The sequence below is a fragment of the Octopus sinensis genome, linkage group LG1 (genome assembly GCF_006345805.1).
Source record: "Octopus sinensis linkage group LG1, ASM634580v1, whole genome shotgun sequence".
Lineage (NCBI taxonomy): Eukaryota > Metazoa > Mollusca > Cephalopoda > Octopoda > Octopodidae > Octopus > Octopus sinensis.
Genome location: NC_042997.1, coordinates 97,148,792 through 97,170,939, shown reverse-complemented (window position 1 = coordinate 97,170,939; position 22,148 = coordinate 97,148,792). Strand labels below are relative to the sequence as shown.

The following is a 22,148-nucleotide window of genomic DNA, read 5'->3' as shown; positions in this document are numbered from 1 at the left end:
AAATAAGTATCAGTTGAGTACTGGGGTTGATATAATCAACTAACACCACCCCCACTAAAAATTTCAGGCTTTGTGCCTGCAGTAGAAAGGATTATTATTATCATTATTATTATTATTATTATTATTATTATTAGTGTGACTGCCATTATTTTTGTTGTTATGAGGGCATTAGATTGTGAGAATTACTAAAGCATTGAGCAACATGCTTTGTTAAATTTTGTTATTGCCCCTTACTTACTGAGTTAAAACCTAAGCTTCCTTTCAACCTTCCAAATTCAATAAAATAAGTACTGAGGCCAATTTAATCAGCTGTTTCTGCTCTCAAAAGTTATGGCCTTTTGCCAATGTTTAAGATATTTATTTTTGGTATTGTTAGTATTATTTTAATTATTATATTTTTTATTATTAATAAATTATATATTTTAGCTTCTTGCATATTTTTTCATTGTATTTGGATTGTCAACAGAATTTTGTGCCTTAACAAAAAAGTAAAAGTAAAAAGAAATAAAAAAGTAAAAAAAAAAAAAATAAAAAAGTAAAAAAAATAAAAAAGTAAAAAAAAGCAACCCCCTTCCTCAAAAGAATTCATGGAATATCATTTTTAAGAATTTTATTTTCATTATCATAAACTGCTATTTTTATAATTGCTATTAATAACTGTTGTCATAATATGATTATAACTGGGGAACAAAAAAATCATCTTCCAACAAGAGAGAATTGTATTTTATTGAAGAGGTGTTGTTGATTTAATGGTGAAAGTACCAACTGACTTACTGCCTGGATGTTTATTGTTGTATGGAAATCAAAGTTGGGACTGTTATAGTATGTTTTTCAATAACGTCACAAAACAATTCTGTTGGCTTGTTTCATTTTTAAATGTGACTGAATGTGTGGGTGAGTTAGCTCCTTTATATCTCTTGTAGGTGCAGGCATGACTATGTGGTTATCTTTGCTTCATGGTCACTTGATATTCTATATTTAGTCCAGCTGCACAGCATCCTGAGTAAATATCTTCTATCACATTCTCAGCTTAATCCAAGTCATGTAAATTAACTTGGGTAGAAGAAACTGTGTTGAAACCTATTGATGGATTGTCTGATAAGTTGTGGTTTCTGCTCCTTTCCTCTCCTCTCCATTCTTGCTGTCTCAGGAAAGCTTATGGCACTACTTCATATTATCCATATAAATAAAATAAAAAGGAGCATTATGAAGAATTCCCATTTTCTCTTATTACCAAAATGCTTCCGATGGAGAGAATGTTTTTCCTCTTCTTCCTAGGCTTGTTTGTTAATTTCACCTTTATTTGCTCCAGGTTAAGCCACTAAAGCTTCTATTATTTAATTCCCCTGTGATAAAACAATTGAACAAATTACGGGAAAGTTCAAAATGGAAATGCAGTTTTATTCTTTGGGCAAAACCTATTATGAAATTAAGGCTTTTGGTAAAAACAAGAACATCTCAACAACCTACTTATCTATTCCAAATCTCTTGCTGATGATATAATTAATAGTTTTTTAGTTTAAGCCCAAGTTAACCATAATAAATTAGATCCATGATCCATGATCAAAGGTATTCTATCAATGACTGTCTTATCTTTTTGTAGATCAAGGATTAGTTTGTCTATTGTGCCTTACTTTTGAGATAAATTTGACTGATATTTCTAGCAGGTTGAGCAACCACATGGGTGCTTTGTCCAGTTGTGGCTTTTCTATTGAATTTTTTTCCCCTAAATTACCATCATCATTTCATTAAAAAAATCATAAGGTACAAAAGAAAATTACTGAAAATATCACAAACATCAATGAAACAAAACAACAAGAGGTACAGTAATATATTAAGAGGGTGAAGGATTCACAGAATTATTAGTGTCAGTGGGGAAAATGCCTTATCAAATATGGTCCAGTCCTTTATGGTCTGAGCTCGAATCTGAGGTCAGTTTTGGCTTCCATTTCTTTGCAGTTGAAATAAAGTGTCGGTCAAGTGTTAGGATTGATGTAATTGATACCCTTCCCTCAAAATTGCTGGCCTTTGTCCAACCCATGCAAGCATGTAATACAGTGATTAAATGATGTACCTAATTTAGAAAAAGCTATTAACTGCATTTTTGTTTTCCCTTGAGACTAGAGGGTTACACTCCCTTTCCTCCTCAATAATCTGACACTGGGCAGTGAAGTATGACAATTAGCAAGTCTGCATGTTAATAACTGCAGTTAATAATTCATCTATCCACACAATCTAGTGCTTGTCTAAAAGTCTGCCTAGCTGTGCACTTGTGTAAAGGTCTGCCTAGTCTCAAAGTCTCTATGTCTGATGTTTAGTTATTGAACTATCTGCCTATCTTAATTATTTTCAACCTGTCTTTCACAGTCTTTCCTGCTGTTCCTTGTCACCACTCACCATGTAGGGAGACAATGTACATGAGAGAAACAGAGATAAGACAATTAGTTATGTGGAAGTTGATGTTTTAAAGCTGCCATTTGACCTGACCTTCAATTTTAAGAAAATAAATTGCTTAGGATCAAATGTCAGGTTTTTCTGTAAAGGTGAGATGGACCAATCTTATTAGGAGGAAGAGGAAGTGGGATAGAGAGAGAGAGAGATGGGAGTAAAGTGATTGAAAATGAAAAAAAGGAAGAGTAAGAGACCCAACATGAATGGTAGAAAGAGAGAGGAAGGAGGCATTTAGTGACAAATAGGTATGAGAGGAGTTGAGATATTAATACAAACTGGTAGGAAGGGAGGGTAGACAATAGATATCTTGTAACTGAACCATGATGGATGTTGGGGGACAACTTACTGTGTAGGGAAAGTAAAAAGGTGTAAATTAGCTTCCAGTGAATTGATAATAGCAATTGGGAATATACTGAGTAATGGGAGAGAGATAGGGAAGGAATGGCAACCTAACAATAACACCTCAACATTAACCAGTAATCTAGACAGACAATTTAGCTACCCCCTCCTCTCCCTTAGTCTGTTGCATGTCAGACCTATTGGCTTAAAGGTCAATGGTTCATGTTCTGTTAATAACTCTGTGTCTGTGGCCAAAACGCTAAATTCTTGTTACCATCACCATCATGTTATCAAGTATACTATCTTTGTTTTAAAAGTGATTTCAGTGGATCTGAGTAAGTAATGGCTAAGAACTATTTGATTCCATTCTTGCTTTCAATCATTGTTACTATCCCTGAAAGCATATTCCACATCATAATTGTATGCATTACTTATCTGTTATCCTTCAGTTTTAACTTGGAGTTGGGGATACTTTTTAAAAAAAATATTTTGTTGCTCATAACTGGCTTCCATTACATTTACCTTTGTCTGATTCACAATATCTGTTTCTTGATTATTCACCAATTAATATGTTACAGTAATGTATGGACTTGTAGAATATTACATTAAATGCATTGCTATATTAGAGCATTGGAAGGCAGTGAGCTGGCAGAATCGTTAACATGCCAAGCAAAATGCTTTGTAGCATTTCATCTATCTTTATGTCCTGAGTTCAATTTCTACTAAGGTCAAATTTGCCTTTTCTCTTTTCAGGGTCAATAAAATAAGTACCAGTTGAATAATGGGGTTGATGTAATCAACTTACTCCTCCCTTGAAATTGCTGGCCTTGTGCCAAAATTTGAAATCAGTATTAGAACATTGTAAGTTAGTGAGCTGGCAGAGTCATTAGCATGCGGGACAAAATGTTTATCAGCATTTTGTCTGTTTTTATGCTCAGAGTTCAAATGGCAATAGGATTGACTTTGTCTTTCATTAATTTGGGGTCGATGAAATAAATACCAACTGAGCACTGGGGTTAATGTAATTTACTTAGCTCCTTCCCTGAAATTGTTGGCCTTGTACCAAAATTTAAAAACGATATTAAAACTTTGTCTCTATTTGGTCCCAAGTTTAAATCCAACTGAGATTGATTGCTCACTTTGCCTTTCATTCTCTTGAGAGCCTGTAATATAAATTGACTTATACTCCTGTGCTCCAAAATTTGGTTAGCTGGGTCATGACATCTGTGGTATAGCATTTGATTTGCCCATGCTGACAGAGAGGTGTATAAGTATTTGAAAGATTCATCATTGTGATAGCTAAAAGTCAGGTGGGGATTCACATTCCCTTTCTACACATGCAGTAAAGTAACGGAAAATAGGAAACTGGAAATCTGTGGGGTAGTAAACTATTACCAACTGCTCTTAGCAGTTGCAGAATATTTTTGACACCAAATTGTAAAACTGCCAGACTCATTGCTTCATCTTTTGGTGGAATATTTTCTTTCAACTTTTATGGAACCAGATTAACCTTCGATTTGATTTGAGAAGAATTTATTTCTTAGTTAAAATTCATTTGGTAAGGGAATTGATTTGAGAAGAATTTATTTCTTAGTTAAAATTCATTTGGTAAGGGAATTGGGTATAAGGAATTCTATGAGCCCCATTATCTTAATGGTACATATTATCACAATTGAATCTTTAAATGCTGAGAAACTAGATATCTATCAGTATGCCTGTCTACTCATTGGTTATAACCTTTACTAAAATTTTCAGTTCAGGTTATTGTCAGAGGAACTCCATAATTGTTAAAAAAAGAATTCTTTTTGTTTTAGACTTTCCAGACTTAAAAGAAAATTGTTCCTGTTGTAGGTTGTCTTTTTCTTTATTTTTTTCCTTCTTTCTTTTTTTTTTTTTTTGGTATTCCTCGAATTTACTTGCATCTTCACTAGATCCAGGTTTCTCGTTTTAACATGCATGGTTTCCTCTTCTCTTTCACTCTTTCAGTACAAGTCCAGGAGGGCTGGCTAGGGAAAAGGCTTCCCTATTCTTTCTATATGGAGGAACATAGCATAGTGGTTAGGGTGTTGCAGTTATGATCGTAAGATTGTGGTTTCAATTCATGGATTGGATGATGCATTCTGTTCTTGAGCAAAATTCTTCATTTCTCATTATTCCATCCACTCAGCTGGCAAAGCGAGTTATCCTGCGATGGACTGGCATCCCATCCAGTGGGAAGAACATGTATGCCATAGAATCTAGGAAACTAGCCCTATGAGTCTATGTGATTCAGCAAAGACCATTGATTCTTTCTTTGAGTGAACCATTAAAAAAATACTATACAACTTGTCAGAGAGGAATGATGATATATGAAGTGAGAAAGACTGGGATTCAATACCTCACCCCTTTCTTTTTTTTCATCGTTTACAATTGCTACTATATTTCATTATGTGGGGCACTACAGATATTCAGCATGAAGAGGTAGCTCATGTTTGGCACTTAGTAGTAATGAAAAATGTCAGTCCATATGCATTTTAAGCAAAAAAAATATGAAACTATGGTATGAATGTTATGTGAATATATTAGAATTTTATTGCTTTTAAAAAAATTTTAAACATATTCCCCCTCCTCCACAAAAAACAAAAAAAATTTTCAGAAAATAAAAAGAACACCTTACTAAATTTTATATTTTATTATTTGAAAAAAAAAAAAAAAAATAAATAAAAAATAAAGCTAACGAAAATACATCCTGCTGAAATATTTGAGAAATGGTTAATTCATATTTCATATTTTAACTTCAACGCCAACATTTTCTTGCATTTCTATTTTGCCATTTTGATTATATGTAATGTTCCAAGTATTAAATGTTAATATCAAACGTTTGTCGTTTTGTCTTGTTCTTCAATATTCATTGAGTCTCAACAGCTGTCGTATGTTGATTCTGATAAAAAAATTCCCTTTTTATAAAGAAATAGAGGCGCTTCTTCGTTATTAATCTGCTAACCAAATGAATGAATGAAAAGCAAACAAAAACATCCTTGAATTTTTATGTATACATTTACAATATAATAATTCGATTTTATTCAAAAATTCCTTTGATAATTGCCCTTAGTTTTCAAATAAATTTTCTTGTTTCAATTTGAATGCGTATTTGGTGGTATTAGCAGTAAAACTTCCACGAGTTATTTCCCTTAGATCTTAGCAATGCTGAATGAGTCAGAAATGCTATCTGCATGAAAGTACTTAGTTAATATTGGCTTCAAATTAAGGCGGCGAACGAGCAGACTTGGGACAATGCCGGACGAAATGCTTTGTGACGTTTCGTCCGATTTTACATTCTCAGTCCAAATTTTGCCGAGGTCGACATTACCTTTTCATCCTTTCGGGATCGATAAAATAAGTGCCAGCTGAACACCAGGGTCGATGTAATCGACTTATCCACCCCCACCCCACGAATTGCTGGCCATTGTACAGCGATCCCTCGTTTATCGCGGTAGATTGGTTCCGAGACCAGCCGCGATAACTGAATTTCCGCGAAGTAGGGACACCATACATACAGTGTTTATTTAATGTGTATTTGGACTTTTAAAACCCTTCCTGTACTGTTAAAAACCCTTCCTGTACTGTTAAAAACCCACCCATTACAGTAGTCTATTAATAACAAGGACAACTGTTAAGCAATAACACTTTAGATTTAAAAAATAGATTGTTATTGTACTCAACACGAAAGAAGTTGAAGTAAAATTTGAATGATGATGGTGATGAATTTGCTGCACAGTAGAAATGATGATGATGATGAAGCTGACAGCGGTGCCCTTTCCTGGGATACTTCTTTTCCGAAGGTGCAACTGTAGTAGTATCAGCAGGAACTGGCTCTTTTTTGTGAGGCTGCAAAAACATTGTGATAGGAAGTTGCTGCTGCTGCTTCTTTTCCGTTCAAAGAGCATCTTTTAGGGATTTATGACTCTCTCCATTGCACCTCGGGATTCGTCGTCTCTCTCCAATGCACCAATCACAGCCCGTCTAAAGTTCAAATATCCCTGTATATGCTTTTTTGCTATTTTGCGCTTGTTTTGTTGTTCCTGGACTAGGAAATAATATTTATTATTTTTATGGATTTAATGAAAAAATTTAGATGTTCATCATCATCATCATCATCATCATCGTTTAGCGTCCGCTTTCCATGCTAGCATGGGTTGGGCGATTCAACTGGGGTCTGGGAAGCCAGAAGGCTGCACCAGGCCCAGTCTGATCTGGCAATGTTTCTACGGCTGGATGCCCTTCCTAACGCCAACCACTCCGTGAGTGTAGTGGGTGCATTTTACGTGCCACCGGCACAGGTGCCAGACGAGTCTAGCAAAAGGGCACGATCGGATGGTGCTTTTTACGTGCCACCGGCACGGGGACCAGGTGAGGCTGGCAACGGTCACGAATGGATGGTGCTTTTTACGTGCCACCGGCACGAGGCCAGTCAGGGCGGCACTGGCAATGACCACGTTCGGATGGTTCTCTTACGTGCCACCAGCACTGGTATCTCAGCTGCAATTTCCATTGATGTTGATTGATTTCGATTCTCATATATATATATATATTTAAAATCCGCGAAGCCATGAATCCGTGATAGTCGAACTGTGAAGTAGCAAGGAATCACTGTAATTTGTAGGAACCTTGTAAGTTTGAATCTAAACCAGTCATGGGCAAAATGTGGACCACAGGCCTTTCTGAATGGCATGCCTGAGCCATGTCATATGCTGCCAGCTTCTTGAAAAAGGCTGTGCATGTCTTAAGCATTATTAGTTTAACAATGAAGCATTTATGTACTTTTCTAAACCTCCCAGATTCTTGGATATTTTCACAATTTGTTGAAAGATATAGGCAAGGCATTGCTGTTTCATAAGAAGTTTGCTTCCCAACCACATTGTTCCAGTTTCAATCCCACTATGTGGCATTCTGTGCCAGTGTCTTCTAATCAAAGGCTTGTGAGTGGATTTTGTAGATGAAAACTAAAAGAAGCCGGTCATAATATATATATATATATATATATATATATATAATAATTATTTGAGGGAATATTAATCCAAACTTACAGGGAAAAAAATTCAATTTAGAAATACTAAATCAAATTTCACACAATATAATATACTTATAAAAAATTAGAAAAAAAACACCTTTTATCAATTCAAAATGAACAATTAAATTACACCATCTAGAAAATTACATATAATAGAAATATTAAAATCAAAATAACAATAAAATACCAATGATCAAGTATATTGCAAAAAACCCCCAAAAAACATATAATTATATAGGTAATTATTTTTTTTGCAATTTACTTAATCATTGGTATTTTATTGTTATTTTGATTTTAATATTTTTATTATATGTAATTTTCTAGATGGTGTAATTTAATTGTTTATTTTGAATTGATAAAAGGTGGTTTTTTTCTAATTTTATATATAAATGTATGTACAAGTGTGTGTGTTGCTCTTCCACTAATGCTTGACAACCGGTTTATGTTCCTATAACTTAATGGTTCAGCAAAAGAGCTTGATAGAATAAGTACCATGCTTTAAAAAATAGATACTGGGGTCGATTCAGTCAATTAAAATTCTTCAAGACGGTGTTCCAACATGACCATAGTAGTCTAATGACTGAAACAAGAAAATAAATGAATAAATAAAATGAAGCTATGTAATATGTTATTACTATAGTGAGATCAGTTACAACTCATAAAGATGATGAAGAAGCATGATGAATAAAAATGCAGAAACCTGAAAGTAGTAACAATGTAATACAAATGAGTAAGATAAAATTTTGATAAAATCTCAAAATTGAAAAATGTCTTGGTTTATAGAGGAATCCAGGTATGGTCATGTGTTTTGAGAAGTTCATTTTGCAGTCATGTGGCTTCAAGATCCAACCCACACTCCGACACATTGGAAGGAAATTAAGTAAACTGACACTGTATGAAAGCCCGCGGGACTGTGATTATTCTTCTGTAAGTTCATTTCACAAACATGTGACTTCAAGATCGAATCCACACTCTGATACAGTGGGAGCAGGGATGGATTAAGACCTATTGAGGCACTAAGCATCACACTATCCAGTTTGACATCACCCCATCCTTCCTTATTCATGTATCTCATCCCTTCCTTTCTCATTCAGAACCACAAGAGTGTAATTGTAGTAGATTATCTTAGTAACCATGGGTGCTAAGACAAAAATACAAAGCCCAGCATCATCACCGGATCATTCTACACATCTGTGTAATTTTTCACGCAATTCCACCCATCATCATCATCACTGTTCGACCGTGGTTGAGACAATGGAATTTACCATGCTATGCCAGACTTCACGGTCCATCATGGCATTACAGAGGTCCTGTTGCTGGATGCCTGTATCCCTGGAGATTACATCAGGGTAGGAGAGTGTGCGCCCTCTGGTATTGCGAGTAGATGGCTTCCAGAGGAGAAGAGTAGAAATTACCTCTTTTTCAGCTCTACAACTATGTCCAGCAAACTGGACTCTCTTACCTTTCACAAGAGATGACATAGGTGGTAGTTTCCCATATATTTGCATTTTGGTTGGATGGCGCTTCCACAAGAGATTTTGTGCTCTCATAAGGAGGCGAGTGTAGGTTCCATCCAACTGCCTCTCAAGCTTCTTTGATAACGTCCAGGTTTCTGAGCCATATAGTAGAATTGGTTCGACTGTGGCTTTGAAGATTTCAAGTTTGAAGTCTCTTCTTAGATTTGATGACCAGATCTTATGCATGTCATTACAGGCTGACCAGGCCATACCCTTTCTAGTTAGAAAGTCTTTTCCAGATGATGATATGTATGACCCAAGATATTTGTAATCAGAAACCATATTTAAGGGCGCATTGTTAAGAGTATGGATGATGCAATCACTGTTGGACAGGCACTTGTTTATGTATTCAGCCTTGGCCTCATTAAGGTAAAGACCTACACAATTTGAGGCTTGTTCAAGAGATTGTAAAAGAGACTGGGCATTGGAGAGAGAATCACTGATAAGAGCGATGTCGTCAGCAAAGTCAGTGTCTGTCAAGTACTCAGCTGGGTGTCTGGAACTTCTTCTTGGTTTTATTTCAAAGCCCTTGCCAGAGATGGTATCAACTGACATACGTAGCACATAATCAACAACAATGATGAAAAGAAATGGGGCGAGTGTGTCTCCCAGCAGTATTCCGGCTTTGATTGAGAAAGATGATGTTTCTCTGTCAGGGGTTAAGATGGTTGAAGACGTATCTGTGTAGAGGACCTAGATGGCAGAAATGATTTTGTCTGGTATCCCATAGAGCTTAAGGATTTCAAACATCTTGTACCTATCTACAGAATTGAACGCTTTAGAAAAGTCTACAAATACCATTGCAAGATCGCGATTAAATGCTTTTGATTCTTCAATAAGTCTGCGTAGGCATAGTATCCCCCCAGCCGTTTGACCGTGACTCCCAAGACAAGAAAGAATCACCCATGTCAAATTTATATTTACAGATATATATATATATATATATATAACACATATATATAATATAACACACACACACACATATATATACTATATATATATATACTCATGTGTCTGTGTTTGTTCAACATCATCGCCTGACAACCGATGTTGGTGTGTTTACATCCCCGTAACATAGTGGTTTGGTAAAAGAGACCAATAGAATAAGCACTAGGCTTACAAAGAATAAGTCCTGGGGTTGATTTGTTCGACTGAAGGTGGTGCTCCCGCATGGCCGCAGTCAAATGACTGAAACAAGTGAAAGGCTAAAAGAATGTGTGTGTGGTGTGTGTGTGGTGTGTCCCGTCACCTCTTGACAATCGGTGCTGACGTGCTTACGTCCACGTAATCTAGCGGCTTGGCACAAGAAACAGATAAAATAAGCACTAGGCTTAGAAAATAAGTCCTGGTATCGATTGTTCAACTAAAAAAAAACCCTGAAGATAGTATTCCAGCACGGCTGCAGTGAAATGACTAAAACAAGTAAACGGATAAAAGAATGTAAAGATGAAAAGGTTCGTTCTTCGTCTTCTGCCGTTGTTTACTTTGGGTTAACTTTCACTGTGATGACATATTTATGGTAGCGGTTCGGCAAAAGAGACCGATAGAATAAGTACTGGGCTTACAAAGAATAAGTCCCGGGGTCGATTTGCTCGACTAAAGGCGGTGCTCCAGCATGGCCGCAGTCAAATGACTGAAACAAGTAAAAGAGTAAAAGAGTAAAAGAGTATATACCTCATAGCTTTTTTTTTTTTATCAGGCGAAGTATTGTTAATTGAGGCGTTATCGGTTTGTGCTACAAGGGAGGTAACTTTTGTACAATGTAAATAAATTAATCATATAATGTTAGGTTTATCTATCGTTTTAAATATTCTAATCTATTTCTCTTTTTATTTTTGCCTTTATTTTATAGTAAAACCATTTTGAATAATTTACTATTTTATAGCTTGATAAGAAATATGCTTCTATCATTTATAGATATATCCTTATAGATTTTATTCACGAAAATGAACAACACCTGGAATCTTACAAAACAAATACGTAGTCGTAAAATAGTAATAGTCTGTCAGTCTGCCTGCCAGTCTGTTTGCCTATCTCCCTGTCTGTCTCCCACTCTCTCTCTCTCTCTCTTTATATATATATATATATATATATATATATATATATATAAATTATATACATATACACAAGGCAGTGCTCCAGCAGTCAAATGGCTGAAACAAATATATATATACATATATCATATCATATATATATATATATATATATATATATATATATATATATATATATATATATATATATATATATATAATATATGTAGTGGATCTTGCAAGCATGAAGGGGATTCGATCCACCATAGCCAAATTTAAATTAACACTGCAACAGAACTTTTCCCACAGTGGAACAATGGTTTTTCTGTGACAGCAGTTTGACATTCGTCAGATTGCTTTTAGCTAGGCCGAAATAATGTCACTTGTACTTCACAAAAATAAAAAAAAACAGAATAGAGATAACAAGACCACCAACTAAATCTATTGTTCTCAATGATATGTCTATCTATAGTTATAAAAGCAAGAACACTCCAAGCAAAAATCAGTCGGTGACGACTCAACGAGTTCAGTCACATGGTGACGACTCAATGAGAACGAAGTCTGGTTGACCAGCTAAAACCTTGGTCAGCGGAGACATGAAGTTTACTGTCAGCAACTGTGAGACAACACCCTGCAACTCTCACTAGCTCTAATTCCACATACGTCGAATAGGCATACGTTTTCGTCGTAATTCAGGCGGTATCAGGAGCGACGATTAAGCAGGAAAAAAATCAGTGGTCTTGCGGCTCAGCACCTGGAAAAGCAAGTCCGTGCAGTACAAATGCGTCGTTCGGCGCTGAACGGACGGATCAGTTAAATTGCTCGAGGTCTGGTATGGTCCGGATCTCCAGATGGGCAAAAACTGGGATGAGGTAACAGCAGGGTGACTATTCTCACCCAGAAATGAGCCGAGAGGAAGTTATCCTTGAAAGGTCGAGAAGAGGTGGGTAACGCGTACATCGCGTCCGTCATCTCCTATCGTTTGACCGTCGTGCATTTTCCCGGCTAAACGTTGGAGCGTATACTCTTCCGCTTCTTGTGAAACGGACGCGTGGTGGCCTGGGCATGCTGTGGTTGATGGTGTGCAGACATGCACTGAGGCTACGACATCTCCAGTGCTTCCAGCTGGTTTCTTTAACGGAGCTGCAGTCCTAGGTGAAACAGAGACCTAGAGAAGGCATTTAGAAAGTGGAATGTCTTCAAGCGCTCACAACCCTCAGCCAGTTAGACACTGCGATAGGGGAACGTCCATTTTAGTGTTTTATAGAGGATTAATGGAGGGAAAGTGCGACAACGTTCTTGGGGAGACCTTGGACATCGAAGAAGATCAGCTAGCCGCTCTTAAGGCGGTAAGCTGGCAGAAACGTTAGCGCGCCGAGCGAAATGCTTAGCGCTATTTCATCTGCCGCTACGTTCTGAGTTCAAATGCCGCCGAGGTCGACTTTGCCTTTCATCCTTTCGGGGTCGATAAATTAAGCACCAGTTACGCACTGGGGTCGATATAATCGACTTAAGCCGTTAGTCTGTCCTTGTTTGTCCCCTCTGTGTTTAGCCCCCCCCCTGTGGGTAGTATAGAAATAGAAGATCAGCTAGCCGCTCTTTTCCGGAGAACATTCGGCTCGGGACCGATGAATAATTTCCAAAAATCTCCGGCTTTGCAGTGCTACCGGGTGCTTTGCCTGTTCGAGATACACTTTCCAGGCACAGAAGTGCCGTCAGCTGAGCATGTCCGAGATGCGCACAGGGCGACGAGACGGTTCTGCATGCAGTTGTCCAGTACCAGAGATTTGCTGACCTGTGAGTTTATGTCAAACATCTGCTGTCGTATGTAGGACGGATCCGGCTGTCAACTGAATCCATCGTGAAGATCGCCCCGCCGCCTTCCTTTAATCGGGTAGGGAAGGCTGACTTTATATGCCTGATGTTCATGGCGAAAGAGGTTATATAGTGGACGAGATTGAAGGGGCTGAAGACAAACACTTTTCTCTTTGGCCAATCCCCGATCATCTTCCTCAAGTTTGACTTGAAGAGGAAAATAAGGATAGAGAGGGAAGTGTTGTCTTCAAGCCAGTTTGCTAAAAGGTGGATGAAAGTGGCGAGAACAGTGAGAGTGAACGGGCCTGTCCTGAGCATACGCCTGTAGTTGGAGAAAAGGAAAGGAAAAAGACACTTTCCCCAAAAGTCAGGGTACCCATGGCTTTTATAGGGTTTTCCCATGAGCAGCCCTTGAACGTCTCCTCCCTTTTGAGGATTAGATAATGTTAAATATTTTTGTTTTGTTTCATTGTGTTAATCTTGTATACACGCATAATCCGCACAACACACACACACACACACACACACACACTCACACTCACATTTTTTGTTTTGTCCTGTACTGTCCATAATGTTTTTCTTAAAGTAAACCCGTTGTGGTTAATAAAGAAATCCTTATTATTATTCTTATTATTCAAGGTGGCAAGCTGGCAGAATCGTTAACACTCTGGAGGGAATGTTTAGCGGCATTTTGTGTGTCTCTACGTTCTGAGTTTAAATTCCGTCGAGGTCGACTTTGCCTTTCATCCTTTCGGGGTCAATAAATTAAGTACCAGTGAAATACTGGGGTCGATGTAATCGACTAGTCCTCTCCTCCCAAATTTCAAGCCTTGAGCCTATAGTAGTAAGGATTATTATTATTATTATCATCGCGGTGAGCTGACAGAATCGTCAGCACGTCGGACAAAATGCTTAGCGGCATTTCTTCCGTCCTTACGTTCTGAGTTCAAATTCCGCCGAGGTCGACTTTGCTTTTCGGAGTCGATAAAATAAGTACCAGTTGAGTACTGGGGCCGATGTAATTGACTAGTCCCTTACCCCCAAATTTCAGGCCTTGTGCTCTTAGTAGAAAGGGTTATTATTATCATTATTAAGTATTAAAGCAGTGAGCTGGTAGAATCGTTAGCACGCTGGAGGAAATGCATAGCGCTATTTTGCCTGTCGTTACATTCTGAGTTCAAATTCTGCCGAGGTCGACTTTGCTTTTCATCCTTTCGGGGACGATAAATTAAGTACCTGTGACACACTGAGGTCAATCGACTACTCCCCTCCCACAAAATCTCAGGCCTTGTGCCTTTAGTAGAAAGGATTATTATTATTCCAAAATATCATTTTAGCAAATTGGACTTATATATATAATGTCTGATGCTACACTTCAATAGCTTTGTTGGAGCCATTATCGTTATTTAATGTTCCATCTGCATAGCTATAGTTCCGATAACACAACATTTCTTCATTTTACATATAATTTAGTGTTCCTATTTCAAGCTGAATCCCTCGTTGCCACATAACCATGGAGATCAGAGCTAAACGTAATTTCCATTTTTTCTCTTGATAAAAAGCTTTGTGAAACCGACATAGTGAAATCGAAAGTAAAGCTATAAACCTTTGCCATTGTTTTACTTCTTTTATTATTCTCAGTCTTTTATCTTTATCACAAACTGGCATTATTGTAGCATTACAGAAACTTTCTGACAGACCCTAATATACATACATACATACATACATACATACATACATCATACATACATACATACATACATAGATACGAGGGGTGTATGAAAAGTCTTGAGCCTAAAAACAAAACAAATAAAACATGGTACAAGACTTCAAGGCTCAAAACTTTTCATACACCCCTCATACATACACACACACACACACACACACACACACACACACACACACACTGTTGTGTCTGGGGAAAGTCATTCTCTTTTAGTGCCTTATAATTTAACACACTCACCGATAAAATTTCCACTTATTTCCTTCTTTTATTTATGCTTCAACACACGAACTCACATAAAGAATCTTGCAAACCAAATCCAAAAACGAAATATATATATACATATATATATATTTATATACTCACACACACTCCTTATATGTACATACATACATAGACCTTATAATACATATATACACACGCATATACTCTTTAACTCTTTTTTATTTGTTTCAGTCATTTAACTGCGGCCATTCTGGAGCACCGCCTCTCGTCGAGCAAATCGAGCCCAGGACTTATTCTTTGGAAGCATAGTACTTATTCTATCGGTCTCTCTTGCCGAACAGCTAAGTTACGGGGACGTAAAAAACACCACCATCGGTTGTCAAGCGATGTTGGGGGGACAAACACAGACACACAAACATACGCACACACACACACAGACATACATATATACGACGGGCTTCTTTCAGTTTCCGTCTACCAAATCCATTCACAAGGCTTCGATTGGCCTGAGGCTATAGTAGAAGACACTTGCCCAAGGTGCCACGCATGTGGTTGGTGAGCAAGCTACTTACCACACAGCCACTCCTGCGCCTATATATATATATATATATATATATATATTTTGACAATATGAAAATAAAGATTACTCGAAAATAGCAATAGCATTACCATTCATTCTATAAATATATATTGCCTTTCAGACCAACGCATGCTTCAATTGCACCAATAATAAACGTTGTAATTGCAACCCTATTATAAAAACGATGCAGTTTCTTCAGGGTCGTAACTTGATGTCCTAGATATGGTCGTTTAACGATTTTCTTTTATAGACACTGCGTCGTATATATATATATAATATATATATATATATAATATATATATATATATATATATATATATATGCATATAAAAATGGAAAAAAAGCGCAATAGAGGACAATAAAACATTCGGACAGATAGACGATACAAAGGCGGACAAGAGAAACAACAATTAGGACAGGCAAAAAAAAAAAAAGACGTGTCATTCGTGGCTTTCTTTCCTCAGTCAAATTCCAGAAGTCACGACCATTTCGAGCAGTTACACTTGAGATGGTTCGATCTGGTTGCTCCACCAAAAATCTAAGCTAAGGGCAAAAAAAAAAGCTAGCGAATGTGTACGGCATAAAAGACAAAAAAAAAAAAAAAAAAAGACGGAGAACATGGTACACAATTACGAATACAAACAACAAGAAACAACAGGTGTCTTTCGACTGAGAATCGAATTGAAGTGGCGTGTACGAAGTGAAGGCCTAAAGGCAGAACATAGGAGATGGACATAAGTGGTGTTATCTATCTGGGTAGTAAAGAAATAAATCTATATACATACATACATATATATATACATATATATATGTACACACACGCACACACACACATGTTTATGAATTTGTTTTGCAAGATTGATGTGAAATCGTATGTTGAAACAGATATTGCAATATTTCGGAATTTTTTTTGCCAAATAAACACGCACTGTATATTCGTTCTTCATGCTTTTATTTTTGTTCTTAGTTCATCATATGTCCATTTACTGGAAATCTTTCGCCATACATCCATAACCTTTTCAGTAACCCTTTCCATCCACGCATATCCTCCTGCTTATTTAACCTACAGTATACCTAACAATTTTGATTTTTATTGTACATTTTAGCAGCCATTTTACAATCGCCTAAATAGATATCGTGTATCTACAGTCGACCAAAATGTGTTTTTAAAGACATCGAATACCAGAATGGATTTGATTTATTTTATTCTTTATTATAATTTTATTATTATTTTTATTATTTTCATTGTTTACTTAATTACTTCCATTTCATTTATTTATCATCATCATCATCATCATCATCATCATCATTATTATTATTATTGATTGTAATGCGATGGTGACAGAGCTTTAATGAGCTTAGCAAAAATTCTTTGGCGATTTTCGGCAGTCTAAATTATCTTATTTGAATTTCGTCGAGGCCCAAATTTATATTATATTATATTACACTTTTAATTTAATTATAATATTGATTTTGTTTCTCAAACCATAATTTGAAGTTACAGTATTTTAATATTTAATATACCAGACAAACGGTTTTAAATATACTCGTGTGCGCATATACGCTATGGCGTATATACGTTTGTTTATGCATATATATGTATGTACTACATGCATATATATATACATATACATACATTACATACATACATACATACATACATAATATATATATATATATATATATATAATACACACACACACACACACACACATACCATATATATATATATTATATATATATATATATAATATATATACTATATATATATATATATATAAAGGGAAAGTTTACGAAAATAAACAAAAGACGAAGGCAGGTGGAGTACAAACAAACAAATGTATTAGTATAGCGCTCAGGAATAGAAAAAGTCTTTTACGCTCTTCGACAGAAAGATACACAGAAAAAAACAGGAGAGAAAAAAATGCGTGTAGGAGCTAACGATCTATTATAGGCGTAGGAGAGGCAGTGTGGTAAGTAGCTTACTTACCAATCACAAGGTTCCGGGTTCAGTCCCACTGCGTGACACCTTGGGCAAGGGACTTTTACTATAGCCTCGGACCGACCAAAGCCTTGTGAGTGGATTTTGTAGACGGAAACTGAAAGAAGCCCGTTGTATATATGTTATATATATATATATATATATATATATATACATACACACAATATATATATGCATATATATTATATATACACCACACATATATATATATATACATGCATATAGATGTATATGTATGTATATATTATAATAGTATATATATATATATATTATATTATATATATATATATATATATATATATGTATATATATATATATATAATATATATATATATATATATATATATATATATATATGTGTTTGTGTGTCTGTGTTTGTCCCCCTAACATCGCTTGACAACCGATGCTGGTGTATTTACGGCCCCGTAACTTAGCGGTTCGGTAAAAGAGACCGACAGAATAAGTACTAGGCTTACAAAGAATAAGCTCTGCGGTCGATTTGTTCGACTAAAGGTGGTGCTCCTGCATGGCCACAGTCAAATGACTGAAGCAAGTAAAAGAGTAAATAAAAGAGTAATATATATCTATATCTCTCTCTTATATATATGTCGATTTGATCGACTAGGCAGTGCTCCAGCATCGCTGCAGTCAAATGACTGAAACAAATAAAAGAATAAAAGAAAAGAATATATATATAAAAGAAAAGAATATAATATATATATATATATATATAATATATATATATATATATATAATATATATATATATATATATATATATATATATATATATATATATAACGGGAAGGTTTACGAAAATAAACAAAAGACGAAGGCAGGTGGAGTACAAAAAAACAAATGTATTAGTATGGCGCTCAGGAATAGAAATGTAACAAGTCTTTTACGTTTCGAGCCTACGCTCTTCGACAGAAAGTTACACAGAAAAAAACAAGGAGAGAAACAAGGTGAGAAAAAAAATGCGTGTAGGAGCTAGCGATCTATCATGGCGTGTGTGTATATATATATATACACACACACACAAATGCGTATATGCTTATCTGTATATTTGTATGCGTGTTTACATGTGTGTTACTATTGTATATAAGTATTTGCTTAAGTGAGTATGCACGTACATTCTATGTGTGCGTTCGCTTGGCTTTTATGCATTTTATCTTTTCCTTATTTTTTTTTTCATTTTCTACTCATCCTACCCTTCTTTAGTGAACCTCGTATCTTCTCTCTCTTTTTCTATCTTTATTTTCTCTCTCTCTTTCTTTTTCCTCCATTCTACCACTTTTTTTCTTCTTTTTCCAACAACCACCACCTCTTATTCTTATTCTGATTGTTTTCTAACGTGTAGCATTAAAGTTGCGTTTTCATATATATATGTGTATATATATATATATATATATATATATATATATATATATATATAAGGGTGGAAAGGAACACACGAGTTGATATATATGAAAAAACAAGTCAAAAATAGAAAATGCTAAGATAATTTTATAGTGAATCTTTCAGTACCGGTTTCGGTCATTTTGAGACCTTTTCAACTGTAACGATTAAATAATTAAATTTAGAAAAATTAGAAGAAAAGTTTTTTTAAAGGAATATTTCTATAGTAGTGTTCAGATATAAGTGGCATTCTGCCTTTCTCTGACTCCCTTGTTTGCACTTGTGTGTTCGAGGTCGTTGTGAGTTCTTGGTAGGGTAGAGAAGCAGAAGGCTGATGTGGAGAGGGGGGGGAAATCTGGGAATGCCTTGATGGTCGTATTTTGAATGGTCAGTGGCGGACAGCAGTCGCAGTTCAATTCAGGAATTGTTTATGGAATTTGCGTAGGCGTTATACTGAAAGGCATTAGTGACAAGGTTAAGGGGTAGAAGGTGGAGAAGTAGAAGAAGAAGATGACGATGTTGATGATGATGATGATGAAGAAGAAGAAGAAGAAGAAGGAGAAGGAGAAGATGATGATGATGATGGTGGTGATGATGATGACGACGATGATGATGATAATGATGATGATGAAGAAGAAGAGGAAGAAGAAGAAAAAAAACAGAGAAGGGAGAATATGAATGGGTGAAAGTATAGCTGTGATGGGGCTGATTAGTAATGGATTCTATGGAATGTAATATTTGTGTGTGTATATATTTCTTTTATTCTAAAGTTGAGGTATATTAATTGTTTGTCGTAGACCCGTTAAGAAGTGGCCTGTATTTTGTAATAAAGAGATTTTCTTTACTTATTCGTTGTCTCGAGGTTGTATCGTCCCTAAATTGGTAGAGGGGGAAAATCCTGAAGTTTGTGTTTTTTTGTTGGCGCAAGTATCTATGTGTTGGCTAAAAGCTATTTTTCTGTTTTGGGGAATTTTTATCTGGGATCTGTGCAGGGCCATTCGTTTACGCAAACCATTTTTTGTTTGGCCTATGTACTGCTCTTGACACCCGGAGCAGGTTAGTGAGTATATTAGGTTCTCCGAAGCACATGTGAAGTTGCTTTCACTGTAAACCGTTGTCCCTGTTTGAAGGAGAACTCTGATCCCTCAATTAGATAGTCGCATATCCCGCAATTGGGTCTTCCACATTTTTTACTGTCGGCTTCTGTGTTGAAGAGTGAATTCGGGCTTGTGTTAGGAGACTTTTCATGGATCTAGGCTGTCTTTTGCTTTTTATGATCGTGTGTGTTTGGAGGATTGTGTTCATTCTGTGGTCTTTTTTAGGAGGGGTATGATGTGGAGGATGTTGCCGAAGGCTTCTTATTGAGAGGGTTGTGTGTGGAGATGTATGGTAAGGCTTTTGGTTGTAATTTTCTTTGATTTGGGATGTCTCAGTTCCTTGATGTTAAGTTGAAGGGCACGTTGAATGCACTTGTCAATAAGTGAAGTGGATAGTTCCTGGTGATAAGGGTATCTTTTAGTTCTTGTAGTCGTGTGTCTCTGGTGTTTGCGTTAGAGACTATAGTGCATATCCTTTTTGCTAGATTGAATACTATATTGAATACTAGATTGCATACTATAAACAAAAACACCATACTGGTATCCTTCGATGTAGTCAACCTCTACTCCAATATCCCCCACAACCTAGGACTAGAGGCAATCCAATTCTGGCTAGAGAATCACGCCAACGAACTACCACACCGCATCAAAAAAGAATTCGTGATAGAAGGGGTTAAATTCATCCTGGAAAATAACTTCTTCGCCTTCAATGACAACTTCTACCGAAAAATCGGGGACTGCGATGGGTACACGAATGGCCCCCTCCTTTGCCAACCTAGTCATAGGATACCTAGAGATCAGTCTATATCGTAAGGTTCTAGAAAGATATGGCAGCCCTTTCTCCATCTACATAGAAAACAACTGGAAGAGATATCTAGATGACTGTTTCATTCTTTGGCATAAAAATATAGAAAACACTCATAGAATTCCAGGAAATTTTAAACGGACTGGACGTAAACATCCAATTCACGATGGAATATAGCCAGCAACAACTCCCCTTCCTCGATATCCTCATTAAGAAAAGCTAATAATATAAGAAACAGACATATACTATAAGCCTACAGACTCTAAGCAATATCTTCCATTCAATTCATGCCACCCCAGACACACCAGGATGAATATCCCCTTCAATCTAGCAAAAAGGATATGCACTATAGTCTCTAACGCAAACACCAGAGACACACGACTACAAGAACTAAAAGATACCCTTATCACCAGGAACTATCCACCTTCACTTATTGACAAGTGCATTCAACGTGCCCTTCAACTTAACATCAAGGAACTGAGACATCCCAAATCAAAGAAAAACTTACAACCAAAAGCCTTACCATACATCTCCACACACAACCCTCTCAATAACGAAGCCTTCGGCAACATCCTCCAAACATACCCCTCCTAAAAAAAGACCACAGAATGAACACAATCCTCCCAAACCACACACGATCACAAAAAGCAAAAGACAGCCTAGATCCATGAAAAGTCTCCTAACACAAGCCCGAATTCACTCTCAACACAGAAGCCGACAGTAAAAAAATGTGGAAGACCCAATGCGGGATATGCGACTATCTAATTGAGGGATCAGAGTTCTCCTTCAAACAGGGACAACGGTTTACAGTGAAAAGCAACTTCACATGTGCTTCGGAGAACCTAATATACTCACTAACCTGCCGGGTGTCAAGAGCAGTACATAGGCCAAACAAAAAATGGTTTGCGTAAACGAATGGCCCTGCACAGATCCCAGATAAAAATTCCCCAAAACAAAAAATAGCTTTTAGCCAACACATAGATACTTGCGCCAACAAAAAACACCAAACTTCAGGATTTTCCCCCTCTACCAATTTAGACGACGATACAACCTCGAGACAACGAATAAGTAAAGAAAATCTCTTTATACAAAATACAGGCCACTTCTTAACGGG

The 22,148-nt window shown here is 36.5% G+C and overlaps 1 long non-coding RNA gene across 1 annotated transcript; it reads left to right on the top strand.

Annotated features, from left to right (window-relative positions):
• The first annotated feature begins 24 nt into the window (after positions 1-24).
• Positions 25-21,646, top strand: LOC118763555. Its single transcript, XR_004999313.1, has 3 exons — positions 25-2,366; positions 5,273-5,274; positions 21,635-21,646. It is a non-coding gene; the product is annotated as an uncharacterized LOC118763555 (long non-coding RNA).
• The last annotated feature ends 502 nt before the right edge of the window (positions 21,647-22,148 follow it).